This window comes from Meriones unguiculatus, chromosome X (assembly GCF_030254825.1).
Source record: "Meriones unguiculatus strain TT.TT164.6M chromosome X, Bangor_MerUng_6.1, whole genome shotgun sequence".
Lineage (NCBI taxonomy): Eukaryota > Metazoa > Chordata > Mammalia > Rodentia > Muridae > Meriones > Meriones unguiculatus.
The window spans coordinates 98,781,428-98,801,893 of record NC_083369.1 but is presented as its reverse complement, the minus strand read 5'-3'; the positions used below and the strand labels follow the sequence as shown (position 1 = coordinate 98,801,893).

The following is a 20,466-nucleotide window of genomic DNA, read 5'->3' as shown; positions in this document are numbered from 1 at the left end:
CTTGCAAAAGCTGATGTTTAGTTAAATAGCACGAGTAAGTTCTAGACATCTGCTGTATAATATTGCACTATATTATTTGAATCTTTCTGTGCATGGATTTGCATGTTCATGGCGTAAATATAGTCATATGTTATGTGATCTTTTATGTATGAACCCTTCAACCTCATGTAGTGTTTTTAAGGTTCAGTCATGACACCGTATCAGTATTTAAAACTTTTAAAAATTTATCTATCTATCTAGTTAGTTATTTAGTTAGTTTGATCACTTCAAACAGAATCTCATTATGTAGCCCTGACTAATCTTGAAATTACAGTAACCCTCCTGCCGCTGCTTCCAAAGTTACAGAGTTATAAACATGAACCACTGGGACTGTTACTATGTCATACTTTTTATGACAAAAATTATGCTATAATACCTTATCTTTTTAAAGTTTGGGACAAGCTCTCACTAAAAGGTTCTTGTTGGCCTAGTACTTACACAGACATACATGCAGACAAGACACCCATCCATACACATAAAATAAAACTTAAATCAAAACTTTATTGATAAAAGGATAAGGTTATTTTAATAATTATTTCACTAGTAGCATTAAAACCAGACAGATGAAAACAACCTATATATACTTCTATAAGTGAATAGTTCAATATTCTGTACCACAGAATACTACTTAGTAATAAAAGGAGTGAATTGTAATCCTATCACTTAGGAGGCAAAGGCAGGAAGACCAGGAGTTCAAGTCCAGCTCTGGGACTAGAGTTTGAGACTAATCTGGGCTAGTCTCAAAGGTAAGGGCTTGAGATTCTGTTTTAAAACAAACAAATAGACAAACACACACACATATTTTCAAAATTTCCCTTTTAAATAATTTCTCTCAGAAATAAAAAAAAACATGAGTAACACTTGACAATATATCAGACAAAATATCTGACAATATATCAGACAAAATACCTACAATAATAACTTCTAAAACTCATTAGCAAAACCTGAAACTAACCAGAAAACATTAACATATTCTGGAAGAAAAAATATATAAATAGCCAAAACACATGAAACAATGTTTAACATTGTTAATTATTAGAGTAAAATTACTATTAGATGTAAGTACATATTTGAAATAATAGCTAAATTGGGATAGAAAGATGACTCAGTGATTAAACAGTCTTGTTCATAACTATGAGGGAGTTCTGATTGTAAAAACCATATAGTCATGCCCATAACTCCACCTCTGAGAGAATTACTGCTCTCTTTTGGCTTCCAGGGACGCAGCCATGAACATACATGTGTGCATACAGTCAAGCACACACACACGCACGCACGCACACAAAATAAAATGATATTTTATTAAAGTGTGTTTATTTTTATTATATGTGTATGACACACACACAGAGAGGAGGAGGTGGGGAAGGTGGAACAGCATAGAGAGCATATGTGACCATGCCACGGCATGCTTGTGGAAATCTGAGGACAAGTTAGGGAGTTGGTTCTCTCTTTCCACCATGTGGGTCCCAGGAATCAAATGGATGTCCTCAGGCTTAGCACCAAGCTTCTTTTCAGCTCAACCATCTTACAATACCTAACTGAAACAGTAGCAGCAAATGCTGAGACAGATGTATAGCAGCTGGACACATGTAGATGCCATTATGTATGTAAGCTATTGTAACAACTTTGGAAAACATGAAAAAATATTTTATTGTTATTTTGATTAGTTTTAGATTTTGAATTTTTTGACTATTTCATACATTTATAAGATAAAATTGAGCTATTTTCAATTTCCATTTGCCTCTCATCCCCCTCCCTCTACTTCCTAATAACTTGTCCTCCTAATTTTGAGTCTTCCTTTGTGTGGGGGGCCTCTAACTTTAATTATAATTCTTCCTTGAGTGTGGCTGGGGGATTATTTGCTGGAGCAAGTAAATTTAGTATCAGCCCAATCATGCAAATGACACCCCTTACCCCAATGACTGTTAACTGCTAGTAGTCCATCAGGGCCATGTTAGGTCTTCTAAGATCCTCTTCAGTTGTGCTGAGGGGCCCAGTCTTGTTCAGGCTTTGTCTAGAGAGCCACAGCCGCAGTGAGTTCATGAGCGATTGTTGTGTTTTGTCCAGAAGACATATTTTTGTTACACATCTCCCCAACTTATGGCTCTTCCATTTTTCTGTTCACTCTTTCAGTACATTCCCTGAGCATTGGTGAAGATGATACAGCTGTTTCATTTAAGGCCAACCACTCCATGATCACAGATACTCAGCACTTTGGTCATCTCTAAGTTTTTGCACCACCTGCCACTCAGTGCAGTAAGAAGAATCTCTGATGATGGCTGGGTACAACACTAATCTATGTGTATAAGCATGAGTATTTGTGAGGTAGTTTGTCAAGACCATTTAGTGAAAGGTTCTTTTTATTTTATTTAATCACTTTGCAGCCTTATACCAGCCCTCCCCTCTCCACCCAGTCCTGCCCTCAAGTCCCCTCCCCTCATCCCCTTCTACTTCTTTTCAGAGAAGGCTCCCCCAAGGGGTACCAAACCACCTAGGCACACCAAGTCATAGCAAAACTATTTGCATCCTCTTCTACTGAGGCCAGACAAGGCAGCCCAGCTAGGGGAAAGGGATCTAGAAGCAGGCAACAGAGTCAGAAATAGTCCCTACTCCTATTGTTAGTATTAGTATTTTGGAACACAACCTGCTTCTGGGTTACCCAGCAACTTATGATGTCATCATGTGTAGCCGGCCAGGTGGTCACACCTGGAAGGCGTGGTTACCTTGTGCCTTAAAAGGATGACCCTGACATGTGGTGTCTCTCTCTCTTACTCTCTCACTCTCCCACTCTCTCATTCTCTCTCTCTCTCTCTCTCTCTCTCTCTCTCTCTCTCTCTCTCTCTCTCTCGGGGTGACCCCCATTCCCCTTTCTTTCTCTCTCCCCACCATGTCCCATTCTCCTACTCCATCCATAACCACTTAATAAACCACTTGCATAGAAGATCGGTTGACCCCAGCCTCATCTTTTTTTTTTTTTTTTAATAATAACTAACAGGGGATCCACATGATGACCAATCTTCACATCTGCTACATATGTGTAGGAGGCTTAGGTCTAGCACATACATGGTCTTTGATTGATGTTTCAGGATCTGTGAGCCCTTATGAGCCCAGGTTAGTTTACTCTGTAGGTCTTCTTGGTGTCCTTGACCCCTCCAGCTCCCTCTATCTTTCCCCCCACCTCTTCCACAAAACTCCCTGAGCTTGGCCTATTGTTTGGCTGTGGTACTCTGCATCTGTTTCTTAAAAAGCAAGACCTGCCACAGAGGAAGACAATGCAACCCGTCCTGATGAGACCTCATAGGCTAGGGTCAGATGGAAGGGGAGGAGGACCTCCCTTATCAGTGGACTTGGGGAGGAGATGAGGGCAGCTTTATTCATAAAGTCTCAAAGTACAAACAGGACAGTAGTTCATCTTCAGTAGAATAGATAAACCACAATATATTCATGCAATTAAGTATCACTCAACAATCACTACTAATGCAAGACTTGATGGGGGTACTTGCCTGTAACCACAGCAATTAGGAGGGAGAAGGAGGACATCTTTAAGGGAAGCCTAGTCTACACAGTGAGTACTCAGCCAGCCAAGGATCCCATAGTGTTGGGAGCCGCTGTTTTAGCAGCTGCTTTGATATTTAAATCTCAGCGGAAAGATTGCTTTTACCAGGCCTTCACTGAAGTCAGGGAAGAATTTCCAAGTCCGTCTCCTTTTTGTGACAGCAGGTGGGATAGCTTGTCAAGATCACACCTCTTGTTTCACCTCCTTGTAAATTTAACCCATTGTTCTAAGCTGTTTTTACTCTGGCTTAAAAGCACTCTGCAATAAAGTCAGGCGGCTGGTTGAGTCTACTCTCCACTAGAGCCATGTGTTGTGTGTTAGTTTATTTATTTTAATCCTCACTCCCAACTCAAGAGCCATTCGACTCTGCTGGCAGGCTCCGGCAACATAGAAAGATCCTGTTCCCCAAATCCAAAGGATTGGTATAGCAGGGTGTGGGTGGGAGATAGCCCATGCAGCATGGGTGAATCTCAAAAACATTGTGAGTGAAAGGAGCAAAGGTTTTAAAAACGCATAATGTAAAGTCACACTTAGTGGAAGTTGTAGACCTGTAAAATGACCTATTATGGTAGGAAGCAGATCGTGGTTACAAGAGGAACAGAAGAGAAAGGAGATGGGAGAAGTAAGGAAGGACTGCAAGGGAAGGGAAGCAGTGCATGCCACATGAACGTGTTCTAGATTATTTTTTGAGACATGGGTCTTGCTATGTAATATAATCTAACCTTGAATTCATGGCAAACCTCCTGACTCAGCCTCACATGTCCTAGAATTACAAGTAGGAGCCACTACCCTGGGCTCTAGTATTCTTACCTTTCCTAATCATTTTTACATTTATTTATTTATTTTTGTATGTGAGTATGTGTGGGTGTGGGTGTGGGTGTGCATGTAGGAGGAAGAAGAGGTAGACCTCTATGAGTTTGTGTCCAGCCTTCTCTACAGAGTGAGTTCCAGGTTGGCCAGGACAACATAGTGAGAAGTTTCCCAAAATAGAAATTCTGTCTGTGGGGGCTGGGAGCATTGCTTGCTCCTTCAGAGGGGCTGATTTTGGTGCCCAGCACCCACATGGTGGCTTACAACCATCTGTAACTTCAGTCTCAGGGGATTCAGCACCCTCTCTTGGCATCTATGGGAACCAAGTAAGTGCATGGTACTCATACATACGTGCAAGTGAAACACCCATACACATAAAATAAAAAAAATTGAGGGAAAAGGGGGCCCAGCACCCACACATGTGACTCACAAGCAACCATAATTCCAGCTTCAGAGGATCTGACACCTTCTGGCCTCTGAGCACTGTGCACTTATGTGTACATATCAGCATACGGACACATAATGCACAGTATTAAAAATAAAATTAAAATAATAATAATTCTTCTTCTGAGATTAACATATGTTGTATGTATTTGTAATAGCTGCCAACATTCTGATATCTGTTCTCTCCAGTTTATTGATACGTACTCAGAATCAATTACAATTGTAACATCATAGTGATTTATAATCCCTTTTCTTATTTCCATGATAATACAGATCTCCTCCATCATCTACAAATTATATTTTCCTGGTTATAAAAGTCATATATACTTATTATATAAAATATATACTGTATCCATCATTCATAAAAAGAATATCCTCTCATTTTATTATCCACTCAAGAAAGCTCTTACATTGAGAATATCATTGTACTTTCTTACTGTTTTCATGGTACTGGACACAGAATTCAGGGCCTTGCTGGAGAGGTTTTTACCACTGAGCCACATCTTCAGTTGGCTCCAATTTTTTGTTTCATTTTTCAGGAAAAGTTTGAAACTCTGTAGTTCAGGCTGGACTTGAGTTTATATGATTTCCCATGTCTCAGTTTCCCAAGGGCTGGGATTAGAAATTTTTGCCACCATATCTGACGCGCGCGCGTGTGTGTGTGTGTGTGTGCTCAATAAAGAAAATGTTACTGACACCATAGAACTTAGTTTGTAGTAGCAATTACTAACAAACGAGTATGCAATATGCTAAGTGATAAATGCTATAATAAAATATGAAGAAATGCAAAAAAAGGTAATGAAAGTGATACTGGGTTTTCAATAGTCTGTTAGTTTTATTTTTTAAAAATCTTGCACAGGAAGGTTTTTTGCTTTTATTTTTATTTGTTTGTTTGTTTGTTTGTTTGTTTTGGGGATGTGGGCTTATACATCTGAGGCTGGCCTAGAACGTACAGTGTAATTGATAATGACTTAAGCTTCTGATCCTCCTGCTTTAGCCTCGAGGAGCTGGGACCACCCCATGCCCAGTTTCTGCCATGCTGGAGATTAAATCCAGGACTTTGCACTTGGCAAATAAGAATTTTTCCAATTGGGTTCCAGCTCTATTCCTTGTAAGAATTTTGCTAATTCTTTGAGAATTTGGTACAATGCATTTTGATCATATTTACCTTTTCTCCCAACTCCTCTCAGAACCAGCCATACCTTCCTACTCACTTCTGGTCCTTTTATTTTGTAACAATATGTGCAATCCAAATACTATTGGGTATGGGACTACTCCCCAGAATGTGGTAAGCCTACCAGGGATCACACCCTGGAAAGAAATTGGCTGTTTTTCTTCCAGAGTGGAAAACAAAAGGACAGTTGCACATATGAACTCACAACAGTTGTGGTGTCATCCACAAGACCGGCGGAAACTCAAGGCAGACAAAATTGCAGTGTGGTAGGGTATCTGGGCATGGAGTCCTTGTTTTTGTCTTTTGACATAAGGGTATTTATGATGTATCCCAGTGTAGCTTCAGATTTGTGTCTTTGTGCCTCTTCCTTTTAGGTACTGGGATTTTAGGTTCACACTCCTACCCCAGGCTAAAGGGATGCTATTTTAATAGCTCTGATAAAGGCAAGTACAGAGGTTCCTGGGTTTCAGCTTATTTGGTATGCAAGAATACATGACAGCAGGCCAAGAAAGACATTTGGTAGGGAATATAATTCAACGTAGGCAGTGGCTAAATCATGGCGGCCTAGTTGTCCTTGGTAAACTCTTGAGATTTGGTCCCAACTATGATGAAAACACCATTGGAAAAGTAAACACACAAGAAAGAGGGTATTTCTTTCTTATTGTTGGTTACTGAGACAAGATTTCATGTATCCTAGGATGAACTTAAACTTGATATGTAATTGAGGATGACCTTGAACTCTTGATCCTCTTCTGGGATGACAAGCATGAGTTACACATCCAGCTCATTTGTATCTTACAATAATTATTCTAAGGGCTGGGAATATAGCTCTGTTTGTACAGCACCTGCTCAGCATGCATCCAACACTGTGTATCATGCCCAGCATCTGCTACAGTTGAGCATGGGAGCACTTACTTGTAACTACACTTGAGGGCAAAAGCAAAATCAGTTCAAGAGCTGCATGAGAGCTTGCCTTAAAAAAATATTCTGGTACTGGAGACATGGCTCAGGTTAAGACCACTTTCAGCAGACCTGAGTTTTGTTCTAAACACCTAGATCAGTCTGCTCACAACTGCCTGTAACTCTAGCTCCAGAGGATCTGACACCTCTGGCCTTCCTGGACACCTGTACTCAAGTGCTCAAAAACACATGTGTGTATACATGTGCACACACACGCACACACACTTAAAAAATAAAAAAAAATTAAGTTATCCTGTCTCCCTATGTTTATGTGTAGAACATTTCTACAGTATAATATGACAAGAAGAGATGTAGCAGGCCTACAGAGTGCAGTGCTATTAGCTGAGATTTGGGTGAGAAGTAAAATAATTTAGACCAGCATGACAGCAGTAGAAAGAATTGTAGGAAGATGGCTTCTGAACTTGTACAGGGTGGACAACAATCCCAGTTGCTTGAACTTGAGGTGTAAGTGAAGAAAAGGAAGTGAAGTCTGACTCCAAGGCTTTTCACCTTGATGTCAGATCTCAGAGAGACTGTCCATCTAACTCCCTCCTTTGCTTAGTTGCGTAGGAAGAACAGGCCTGATGCATTGAGGTATGGAATCTGAGTCACACTGACTGAGATGAGATCATTCAAGCAGGGATGGTGATTAGGCAGTTGAAATATGAGTCTCAAGTTCAAGGCACAGGTCAGGACTGGCCATTTATAGTTATGAAATCACCAGGAAATGAATATGGCTAGAAGAAACAAGATGCCCAAGGCCTGAGTCCCCGGGCACTCAGATCTCAATCTGAAAGAAATGGAGCAACCAGCAAAAGAGACACACGTAAACTAATGAGATTAGAGGACACTAACGTCACAGAAGTACATGCTTAAAGATGTGTGTCCAGAAGAGCAAATATGAGGCTATATGATTCCTTTATGAAAACAAAAGAAACAAAAAGCCCTGTCTCTTTCTCAAGTAAAAATAATTAGTTGCTTTACATGGTGCCTGGGAATAAAGCCTTGGGTTCATGAAAGGAAGGCAAGTAATCAACTGAATGCTTTTAGCCAATAGGTGTCAATTTTTTGGCAGTAAATTCACTTAGCACTGATAAGCATCATTGCTGTCTTTTTTGCTGATTTATTTCTAACGCTATTCAATGCTTTGGGGAGCACATGTGCTTGGATGATCTGTGAGTTAGTGTTTTTAGTGGTTATGACTTTCTAAACTGGGTGTTGATGTTCTCTAAATGATTCTCTTTAAAAAACTGAGGAAACAGGTTATGGTGTGGTTTTGGGGTCGGTTGACTGTGTGTTGCACATTCAAATCACTAATCTAAATTCCTGAACATCCCAAACCACAGAATTAAAGATATATGTCCTCAAATATTTGGCATTTTCCATAGAAAAACTATGTCAAGCTGGTATTGTGTGACTCTTAAAGGAAGAACTTAGAACTTGTTCATAATTCATCCACAAAAGAAAGTGTTGGGGCTGGAGAGACAGCTCAGAGGTTAAGAGCACTGCCTGCTCATCCACAGGTCCTGAGTTCAATCCCAAGAAACCAAATGGTGGCTCACAACCATCTGATCTGTTCAGATGCCCTCTTCTGGCATGCAGATGTACATAAAATAAATAAATAGCTAAAAGAAGAAAAACTCAAACAATTAAATAAAAAAGATTTCTTTAAAAAAAAAAGAAAGTGTTAACACTTTCAGTTGTGCAAATATTATTAAGATAATTTCAAAGCACATGTACAATCTAGCCTTCAGGAAAATCTGAGTTGGCAATAAAACGTTCATCAATAAACATGAAATAAGGTACCGCCCAATGATGATTTCTGTTTTTATTTTTTCCTGTGGAGTGGGTGACACTAGTATAACATATGTCTTAGTCTTTAAGTCCCTAGTTTCATGAATTTGTAGCAATACTATTTTGATTATGTTTTAAAAGACTGTATTTAAAACAATAAAAAACCCAGCTTTGACACCAAGAGTCTTTGAACTATATAAATCAGGGAATCTTATGAAAGAAGGAGGAGATAGTAAGACCTGGAGAGGACAGGAACTCCACAAAGAGAGAAACATAACCAAAATATCTGGGCACAGGGTTCTTTTCTGTGGACCATGCATGGAGATAACATGGAACCTCTGCACAGATGTAGCTCATGGCAGCTCTGTGTATCCAAGTGGGTTTCCTAGTAAGGGGAACAGGGACTGTCTCTGACATGAACTCAGTGGCAGGGTCTCTGATCACCTCCCCCTGAGGGAGGAGCAGCCTTGCTAGGCCACAGAGGAGGACATTGCAACCAGTCCTGATGAGACCTGATAGTCTAGGTTCAGATGGAGTGGGAGAAGGACCTCCCCTATCAATGGAGAGGGGCATGGGAGGAGATGAGGGAAGGAGGGTGGGATTGGGAGGGAATGAGGGAGGGGACTACAGCTGGGTTTTTAATTAAAAAATAAATAAAATAATTAAAAAAAGATTTCTACGAATGGCTCAATGGTTAGGAACACAGTGCTCTTGAAAGGTCCCAGAGTTTCATTATTCTTAGCACTCATGTCAGTCAGCTCAAAGCTACCTGTAACCCCAGTTTCAGGAGGAATCCAATACCTCAGTCCTCTGAGGGCACCTGCACTCTTGTTCACCTTCTCACCTATAGACATACACGTAACAACAATACATGTTTTAAAAATTTATTTATTTTATATTAATTACAGTTTATTTACTTTGTATCACAGCTGTAGCCCCTCCCTCATCCCCTCTCAATCCCACTCACCCTCCCGCATCTCCTCCCATGCTCCTCCCCAAGTCCTGTTTTTAAAAGATGTATAGAACTCATTCCCTTAGCTGTTAAGATTTGAGCACTGGACTTCCTTATGTAGCAGCATGTGTTTCTAGAGGGTAGTAACTAGGCATTGTAAATACTGCTGAGATGTCTGGTGAGGGGCCCATAACTGATCACTGGGTAACATGAAGGTTGTTTGGGGCTTAATTCTCTCACATCCAAATGTATATGTTGGCTATGTATAGTGATTTGTGTTTGTCATCCCAGCACCCAAGAAGATAAAGAAGGAGGATTACCAAGAGTTCCAGCCTGAGCTCCATTGTGACTTCCAGGCTAGCCTGGGCTTCTGAGTGAGAACCTGGGAGTGGGGGCCATGAAGAGGAGGAAGAGGGAAGAAAAGTAAGATAGGGGGAAAAAAAGAAAATTTATGTTGAAGAGCGATTCCCCAGATCCTCATAATATAATTGTATTTGGAGATAGTGATGTTTTGTTTTCTTTTGTGTTGCAGTGTATTTTGCTGCTTTGAGAAAGGATCTCACTGTGTAGCCCTGGCCAGCCTTGAACTTGTGGGAATCCTTATACCTCTATTTCCCCCAAATGTTGGGATTATATGTGTGTACCACCAGACCTGGTTTATGCAAAACCGGGGATTGAACCTAGGGCTTTGTGCCTGCCATGTAAGTATTCTACCAACTGAGCAATATCCCCAGGTCTCTGCTGACATGTTTTTTTTTTTCATTTTTTGATGACTCAATGAGTTTAATTAGCATTGCTTACAGGAGCATGGGTGAAGGATAATTTACTGGAGCAGGGCAATTTACCAGGAGCTGTACCAGGAAAGAAAATGTCTTCTCTTCCTCTCAGCAACTAACTGTTAACTAACAGGAGCTTTTCACAGGGTATAAGAGTCCCCTCCTCCACTCCTCGATTGACATCTCCACGGGAGACATCTAGCTAATGTTCAGCTGTGAGAAAATAAGCTTTGCTTTCTCAAGCCACCCTGTCCACAGTATCTTTCCATGACATCTTCAGCAAGGTAGCATAGAGGTGTGGCCATAACTGCTGGGCCTAAGTATTCAAGTGCCTAACAGTTAGCTGTAGTGGGAAGGGAGGCAACAGAGCACATAGCTGCAGATGCAAGTAGCCTGCTTGGTTGAGACAGAGGAATGACTACCTCTTCAGCAAGACCGTCAACTACATGGGGAAGGTAGGCAGGGAATTACAGATTTGTTGAGAGAGGAATGTTTTAAATAGTCTTCTAATAAGTGAGTGCAATCTTAAATACCTTAAGTTGCAATCACCTCTGAGCTGGGTGTGGTAGCACATATCTGTACCAGGACTTAGGAGGCAGAGGCAGGGGAATTGCTAAGAATGTGGAACTGGCCTTGTCTACAAAGCAAGTTCCAGCCATGGTAACATAAAAATACCCTGTCTGAAAACAAACAAGCAATGTAAAAGGATGATCTCCCCTCAGAAAGTCTTTTTTAAAATCTTTTTTCCAGCGTAATATTTTTATTGATTATTTGGTAATTTCACATAATGTACCCCGATCCCAATCACTTCCCAGTCCTCCTAGATCTACCCCACTACCCTTGAGAACTTCCCCAAGGAAGAAGAGGAGGGGAAAGAGAAGGAGGAGGAGGAAAACAACCAAAATACTAGGTCCAATTTGTGTTGCCCACCTCCAATGGCTTCCAGTCTAGTTTTTTTTTTTTTTTTTTTTTTTGAGAGGCTGGAAAAGAGAGGTTGTCACAGAAGCTTTCTTTGTCTCTCATTCTCAGCTGTGAGTCTGCAGTCATTGATACCACTGCAAAAGAAGCTTCCTTGCCCTTTACAGTCAGCAGCAGCATGGATCATGGACTTCTATATGGTTTCTGGCCGCAGACTGGATATCTATATGGCCTTCAGTGTCAGAAGGGACCATGGTCTCTGGTGACAGTACAGACCACAGACAGTGCAGCAGGGAGCACAGATACTGTCATGGCCTTCGGCAGCAGCACAGTGGATCTCTTCTGAATGGGGTTAGTTCCCATGTGAAAGAGATTCAAGAGAGACCTCTGTCTCCTTCCACCATACAATGACAGCAAAAGACACCACTTATGACCTAGAGAGTGGGCTACCATTACACACCGAGAACATCCTGACAACTTGGTTATCAGAATTCCCCACCTCTAGGGCTATGAGAATTTCTATTGTTTATGAGCCACCAACAGTCTATGAGTAAGTGAACTGGAGAAAGAGAAATGTATGAAGATGGATGGATAGTGCTGACAGCCCAGTTGAAGCTAGGCTAGTAAACAATTGGGGTTGGCCAGGTTCATGTTCTTGAAATATGGAAGAAATAAAATTTGATGGTACATTTTCAAATATTCATTTACAAATATATCCCTTCCTTCCTCCCAGCAATTATTAACTACCAGTAGCTTTTCACAGGGCATAAGAGTCCCCTCCTCCACTCCCTGATTGACATCTCCATGGAAGACATCTATCTAATATTCAACTGTGAGAAAATAAGCTTTGCTTTCTCAGGCCACCCCGTCCATGGTATCTTTACATGACATCCTCAGCAAGGTCCAAGTACAGCTAAATAAAAGCACTGGACTTCTACTGATGTTTTCCATTCTAGCTAGCCCACCCTCAAGACATGGTAAGCCACATTCCTACCCAGCCTAGAAGTTTAGAGCAGAAAATTACTAACAGCCAAGCTTGACTGCAGCACCATGAGCCTGAAAAGTTTGAACATAAACACATTGTAAAGTATAGGAATGAATCCATGGACACAGAGATGAGCCATGATGCATGGTTTTATTGAGAAACACAGAGATGTAAGCAACACAGAGAAAGATAATACCTGGATGATGTGTATGATTTTACCCTCCTGATTATTCAGTAAGAAAAGGACAAAGAGTCAAGACTTAAGGTTTATAAACTGTTCTCTGCACTCAATGACCATACCTTCCTGTCATTCTAAGCTGATGCCTGGCTTGCAAAGTTGTAAAATAATAAACTCTCACTATTCTGCATCTTCAGTACTCTTATTATGAAATGAGGCATTGTTTCTCAAAAAGAATAAATGTGGCGGAAGGAGGTAAAGGAAGAATGTGAAGGAATATGTCAGGAGTCTTAGCTGTGTAGGAATTAGCGTAGTTATCTGATGATATAAAAGCAATGATTTAGCCAGCTCTGGAGACTCATTCCTGTAATCACAGAACTTGCTGGAGGCAGGAGGATCCAGAGTTCTGGGACAGCCTAGGCTATATAAATCCCCATTTCAAAAGTGAGATGCATTGGCTGTGCAATGCTTACTGGGTATAGGCATTTGCTGTCAAGCCTGATTGACCTGAGTTCAATCCCTGGACCCCACAGGTAGAAGAAGTGAACTCAGTCCTATAAGTTGGTCTCTAACCTCTACAGGTGTGTCTTCGCATACACTTCCACACAGTAATATATACATACACTAGATAAATTTAAAATTAAAACAAAAGAAATACCTACAAAAGCACCCTGTGTCCTATAGAAGAGATGATGTATATTTAATGACATTTGCTTTTATTTTGGAATGGCATCTCAGAAAGGACTAGTGCTTGTCATTGAAAAAAAAAGAGTTAAATGCATGGTGCATTTATTCAGTTTTGTACTCTGAAAGTAAGGTAAGTAATGAGTATTCAGTAATAAAAGATGTTTTTGTCATGTTCATATTTTAATATATGTATGTGTATATGTATGTTGTTGAAAAGGGATCATGTAACATTCTATATATTTTTCACAAGTATATGTCATATATATGTATATTATTGAATGGAGAACATGCCATATGTGCTATATTTCAATTGTACTACGGGAACATGTTTTGAGGCACAGTATTGCTATGTAATCCTGGCTCTCTTGAGACTCACTGCAATCGGTTCTAAACTTGCAGTAATCTTTTTCCCTGTCTCCCAAGTGTTGGGTCATAGGTATGAGCCATCATGCCTTCCAGGCTGCAATCTGTTCACTTCGTTTGTTTGTTTTTTCGGACAAGGTCATTTTAGTATTCCTGCTGGCCTAGAACTTATTAGGTAGTCTAGGCTTGCCTTAAATTCACAACAATCTTCCTGAATTTGCCTCCCAAATGATTGTAGGAATGAGTTACCACACTTGGCTTTGCAATAGGCTTTTAAACTTTACTATATATTTGATATTTTTCTGTGTTAAGCACACAATTTGTATAATTCTTTTTAAAAATTAAAGATTGGATTTGATATTTATGTTAGAATTTAAATCAACTCTACATAGATTGATATCTATCTAACATCTATCTACCTCTCTCCCTATCTATGGGGTTGAATAACCCAGGGGTTCATATCTGCTAGCTAAGCACTCTCGCAAAGAGCTACAGTCCTACTCTTAAATGGATAATTTAAAAACAAAATAGGATTTTAAGACCAGCTGGGTCTTAAAATGGCAGATACCCATAATCACAGCAGTTGAGACTGAGATAGCAGGGTCCCTGCAAGGATTAGAAAATTCTAAGCCAGCTAAGACTACATAGAAAAACATTGTCTCCAAAAAAGTAGTATCCTATACTTTATATTCAAACAGTTATATATGCAAAATAGTATGTGATGCTTAACTGCAAATGGGACCAATAAAAAAATAGTGAAAAAAGAAAGAAATTTTAAGTGAATGGCTTCTACATTTGCCTAGCTTAAGCCTCCTCCTTCGTGGACCTATAACAATGCCAAACATATCAGTAGTGCCAACGATCAAATGGGATCATGATATTTCTCTGTAGATTTCTACAGACATATCTGTCCTGGTGAAAATGCCTGGGATTTTTCCCAGTGATCAGTGGTTGATAATAGTAAATGTGGTTCATAGTATAATGATTCTCTTGGCTTGCATTTCTAGGAAGATTGCAGTTAGGTGGCCATTTTCATATTTTCAGTGTGTTACATAGAAATCAGTACATTACCGATTCTTTTGAGAACACTGAGTCATATACATTTTTTCTTTGAGTCAAGGTCTTACGCTGTAGCTCAAGATGACCTGGGACTCTCTATGTAGCTGATGATGACCTCATATTTGTGAAACTACTCCTACCTCAGCCTCTTGATTGCTGGGATTACAGGCGTGGGTTGCCATGTCAGCTCCACATGTACCCTTGATAAAAAGCTTTTCTCTATTCAGGGCTAAAGAGATGACTCAGAAGTTAAGAATGCTTGATGATTTTCCAGAGGACCTGAGTTGATTCCAAGAATCCAGGTTGACAGCTCACAGCTGCCTATAATTCCAGCTAATGGACTTTAAGCGCAACTCTCTCTCTCTGTCTCTCTCTTTTTTTCTCTGTCATAAATAAATCTTTTTATTTTAATTTTTGAGACAGTGACATAACCTTGGCTGACCTGGAACTCACTGTGTAGACCAGGCTGGCTTCAAACTCACAGAGATCCACTTTCCTCTGACTCCCAAATGCTGAGATTAGAGGTGTGCACCTCCAATGCCTGCCCATAATAAATTGTTTTCAAAAAAGCTTTTCTGTATTCACTGTTTAAATTTCCAGACCACTGTATATGATGTTTTCATTACATGTTATGTTAGCTCTTTGTGTGCAGGCTGCATCCTCACCTACCATCTATAGTGTGGAACAGAGGGGTGGCCACAAAGATATGCAGTTTACTGATTTGCATTGAGTTTTCAGGCCCTTTAGTTTTCTTTCATTTCCCAGTATTGCTTGCTTGTTGGTATAATATTCTTATGGACTGTACCCTTTTTCATTGAAATGCTGATTTCTCTATCCCACTATCTGGTTTCAATCTGGACATTGTATTATAATGCTTATTCTAACCATCACCTGTCATTTGTTCTCTATATTGTCAACTAAACATCCAGCCAGTGCTGTGCAATGGAGAGAATAGGGTGGGACATCCTGGTCCAGAGGGGAAGACAAGGAAGCCAGGGGCAGGGGAGGAGAGCGGAGATTGGCAGGACAGGACTTGGAACCATGAGGAGGGATGAACTGGACTTAGGATATGACTAAAGTATAATGTAGGAAATATGAATGGTAGAAACTATGAGGGCTTGGAGGTTTAAGATGGAGTAACTATGCCCAACATTGTGCTCTAGGTTAATTAAATAAATTCTAGTCTCTGTGTGGTGATTTGGTTATACAGATGGCTTAGGAATAACTGCTGCTTTAGTAAAAGATAAATCAATAATAAATATTAATCACCCACAACAGTTGCTTTATTGGTTCTGGCAAAATCTACAAAGTAGAAAGTTGAAACCAATTTTTGATATGAGTGCACAGATTGAGGCGAGATTGTAAGCAAAGTATTTACAGAACTATATTTGATCCACAAGACCCTGCTTAACCATAATGGCAAGAGGAATGGTTTGATTACAGATAGGTATAATGATTTCTTCCAAGTTACCCTTTGTGATCATTAACTTTAACAGTCAACTCGACACAACAGAGAATCTCCTGGGAAGAGAATCTTTGTGAAACTGTCTATATTGGGGTGTCTTGTGGGCATGTCTGTGGGATATTATTTTGAGTGCTTTAATTGATGTGGGAAGATACATGATGAATGTCGGCAGGACCTTCTGGGTGCAGCCCCTGTGAAATGACATGGAAGAAAGAAAGTGTTTGCCTTTTATGCTTGCTGGTGTTCACTATTGCTGATGAGTTCATCCGTCCTATTGCTGCCTCTTCCAATTCTTTAATTGATACAGAACCAGCATCTTTGGGCTACCAATGTGGTCTGAAGACCCTGTTGATCCTTTGCTGGTTTTTGGAACCAGCTACTTCAGGCTTCCCAGTGTGGAATGAAGATCAACACCTTTTCATGAATCCTCTGGGCCTTCAGTGTCATAGTGGCACTGTAGAGACATCCAGTCTCATGGACTGAGACACTACTGGGTTTTTTTGACTCTACTGTGAAACAGTCACTGTTGGACTCCACAGATCAGATTGTGTAAGCCATTTCAATAAATACCCATTTAGAATTACTTATTTTATTTAGATTATAATGTAGTTACATCATTTCCCCCTCTAAACCCTTCCATACACCACTCATTGATTTCTTTCAAATTCATGACCTCTTTTTTCATTACATATAGATATGTATACACATACATGTTCCTAAATACATAAATACAAACCCCTCATTTTGTATGTTACTTCTATGCATATTTTCAGGACTGACCATTTGGTGCTGGATAACTAATTGGTATACTCTTCCCTGGAGAAGACTATTTCATCATTCCTTAGCTGCCTGTAGTTCTTTGTTTAGGGATGAGATCTTGTAGGCTTTCTCCTGTTCACATTAGCATGTTTACTGGTGGTGTCCTTGTTTCAGCTTAGGTTCAGGCAGTAATATTGGTAACATTTGGAACTGAAGCATAGGCAATGGAGGAGTGCTGTTTAATGGCTTACTTCCAAGCTTATGTTCAGAGTTACATTTTTAATACCTCTCAGGCCCACCTTCCCAATAGTAGCTCTACCCACAGGGTGATGGGCCCTGTCATGTCACTCAACAATCAAGAAAATGCTGCACAGGCATGACTACAGGCCAATTTGATGGAAGCATTTCCTCAGCTGAGGTTCCCTCCTCCAAGTGACTCTTACTTGTGTCTAGTTGACAAAAAGTAACCAACATAAGCATGTTATTATATTTTCATCATATTCACTCTCTCAGCACCTTCTCTTGTCCTGTTCCCACTCCTGCTAATCCTCCTCCCAACTAGTCCTCCCTTCTACTTCCACGTCTGTTTGTGTGTGTCACCTAGTAAATTTTATTACTGTTGCTTACAGGATCATTGCTGGAACATGAACACCTTAAGTGGCCATATTACTGAAGACAATGTCTCCCTCTCCCCTAGCAACCATAAAGTGTCTATAGATCCTAAGGCAGGCGTGGGACCTCATGAGTCCCTATTGCTTCTATGATGGGCAGAGTCTAGTCCATATAATCCTAGGTGCTATGAGTTCAAGAGTGCAACCAACGAACAACCATGCATGCAGAAGACCTAGACCCCCTGCTCAGATGTAGCCCATAGTAAGTTCAGTCTTCATGTGGGTTCCCTAATAAGGGGGGAGGGGCTGTCTCTGACATGGACTCAGTGGCTGGCTCTCTGATCACCTCCCCCAAGGGGGTGCAGCCTTGCCAGACCACAGAGGAAGAGGATCCAGGCAGTCCTGATGAGACCTGATAAGCTATGAGCAGACGGCAGAGGAAGAAAACTGCCCCTTTCAGTGGACTAGGTGAAGAGGATAGGGGGGAAGAGGGAGGGAGGGTGAGACTGAGAGGAGTTGAGGGAGGGCCTTCAGTTGAGATATCAAATGAATTTATTGTACAAAAAATATTTTTTAAAAAGTGCAACAACTATGTTATGCCTAGAATACAGTGTCCCATAACATCCTACCCCTTCCTCCAGTTTTTATATTCTTTCTGCTCCATCTAACATGGTGTTTCTTGAGCCTTGAAGGCAGTAGTACTTTTTAAAATTATTTTAAATGTGTATGTGTCTGTGTGTCTCTGTGTGTGAGAGAGATGTGTGCAGGTTCCTATAGAGGCTAGTGGTGTCAAATCCCTGAGAGCTGGAGTTTAGCCACTTGACCCCCTAACATGGACGCTGACAACTGAAATCAAATCCTCTGCAAGAGGAACAAGCACTCTTAACTGTCAAGCCCACTATTTTTTATAGATCTTATACCTCTCTAGTACCCAATATCTTTATAGACGCTATACCTCTCACACCAAGAAATTTCTGAGCATCTATTATTTCAAGAATATTAATAAACTCAATGATTACACACACCTATTTTGCCGCACTTGGGAGTTAGAGGCATGAAGATCGGGAACTCAAGGCCAGCCTGGGCTACACATATGAGTACAAGGCCAGCCTGGGATACATGAGATCCTGTCTCAAAATAAAAAGAGTATTAATAAACAAAGCTTTATAGTATGCAACACTCTGAAACTGACTTTTGTTCAACACAATACTTTGTGTTCCATCCAAGTTGTTGTATATATCAAACATTAGTTTATTTTTATCATTAAGTGGAATTCTACACTAAGGCTATAGAGAAGTTTTAAGCATTTGCCTATAGAGAAGAACATTTGAATCAGATAGGTATGGTAGCTTATGCTTGTAATTACAGCACTCCGGAAGCAGGGGCAGGAGTCTATACCCAGCTTGAGTTGCAGAGTGAGTTCTAGGTCAGCTTGGGCTACACAGCAAACTCCTGTCTCAAGAAGAGTATGTTGAATTAAATTCTTTCTACCTTGGAGCTGTTACAAATAAAGATGCAAGAACATTCATGTGTAGGTTCCTGTATATTCATTTCTGAGGGAAATGCTTAGAAATGTAATTACATAGTAACTGATTGTTTAGGTTTTTGGGTTTTTTATTTTGCTTTCGTTTTTTTCCCCCAAGAAACTGCAGACTGTTTTTAACACAGCTCTAGCACTTTGGTGACCGGCAGTGATATTCAAGTCCAACTTTTATGCATTCTCACCGGCATTTTGTGTCATCACCATTCCTTTATTTTAGCTCTTATTTTATTTGTGTATTATGTATCAGGTAAACATTTGTCATTTCCCCAAATGATTAATTAAGCTAGGCATCTTCTCATTTGTTTATTTTACATCCAAATAATCCATTTCATGAAATGTCTCTTCAGGTATGTTGGCCATTTTATGTTGGATGGGAATGGGGAGGGGTTTTGAGACAAGTCTCATTAGTGTAGCTCAAACTAGCCTGGACTTATGATGCAACTCAGGTTAGCCTTGAATTCATGGCAATCTTCCTGCCTTGGTCTCCTCAGTGCTGAGATAATAAACATGAGCCAATATAAACAGGTGAATTAATTTCCCCCCACTGTTGAAGGAGTAGTGATAATTTGCAAATTCTTTTTGGGTAGTAAGACAACATTAGATATGTGAGTCTGATATTTTCTTCCTGGTTGTGACTTTAATTTTCTGAAATGAGATTTTATGCAGGAAGCACTTTTATTTAGATGAGGCCTAGGATTATTTTGTAAATTATAATTCTATGGTAATACTCCCCTTTAGAGATAAATGGTCATTTTTTTAGTCCAGGCTATCCTGAAAATCAGTTTGTAAACCAGGCTAACCTCAAAGTTGTGGAAATCCATATTTTTCCAGGGGTCGGGGCGGAGGGAGTTTACATGTGTCACCTGGTTATGTTCTGTTTTGTTTTTAGTTATTGTTTCCTTATATGGCCCTGGTTGGTCTCCATCCTACTATCTTATTTAGTCCAGGCTGGGACTGAATTCAGGTGACGACCATAGTTCAACCTCCTAGGTGCACGGGTTACAGGTGTGAGTCACCATACTGGATGGTCTTTAGAATTTCTGTTTCATAGGATGGACATTGGAAGAAGGAGAAAACAGGAAACAGGACAGGAGCCTACCACAGAGGGCCTCTGAAAGACTCTACCTAGCAGTGTATCAAAGCAGATCCTAAGACTCATAACCAAACTTTGGCCAGAGTACAGGGAATCTTATGAAAGAGGGGTGAGATAGAAAGACCTGGAGAGGACAACAGCTCCACAAGGAGAGCAACAGAACCAAAAAATCTGGGCACAGGGGTCTTTTCTGAGGCTGATACTCCAACCAAGGACTATAGATCTAACCTAGAACCCCTGCTCAGACATAGCCCATGGCAGCTCAGTATACAAGTGGGTTCCCTAGTTTAATGGGAACAG

At 40.3% G+C, this 20,466-nt stretch overlaps 1 long non-coding RNA gene across 1 annotated transcript; it reads left to right on the top strand.

Annotated features, from left to right (window-relative positions):
- The first annotated feature begins 9,320 nt into the window (after positions 1–9,320).
- LOC132650073 (uncharacterized) lies at positions 9,321–12,120 on the top strand. Its single transcript, XR_009588433.1, has 3 exons — positions 9,321–10,152; positions 10,262–10,430; positions 11,535–12,120. It is a non-coding gene; the product is annotated as an uncharacterized LOC132650073 (long non-coding RNA).
- Positions 12,121–20,466: the final 8,346 nt, after the last annotated feature.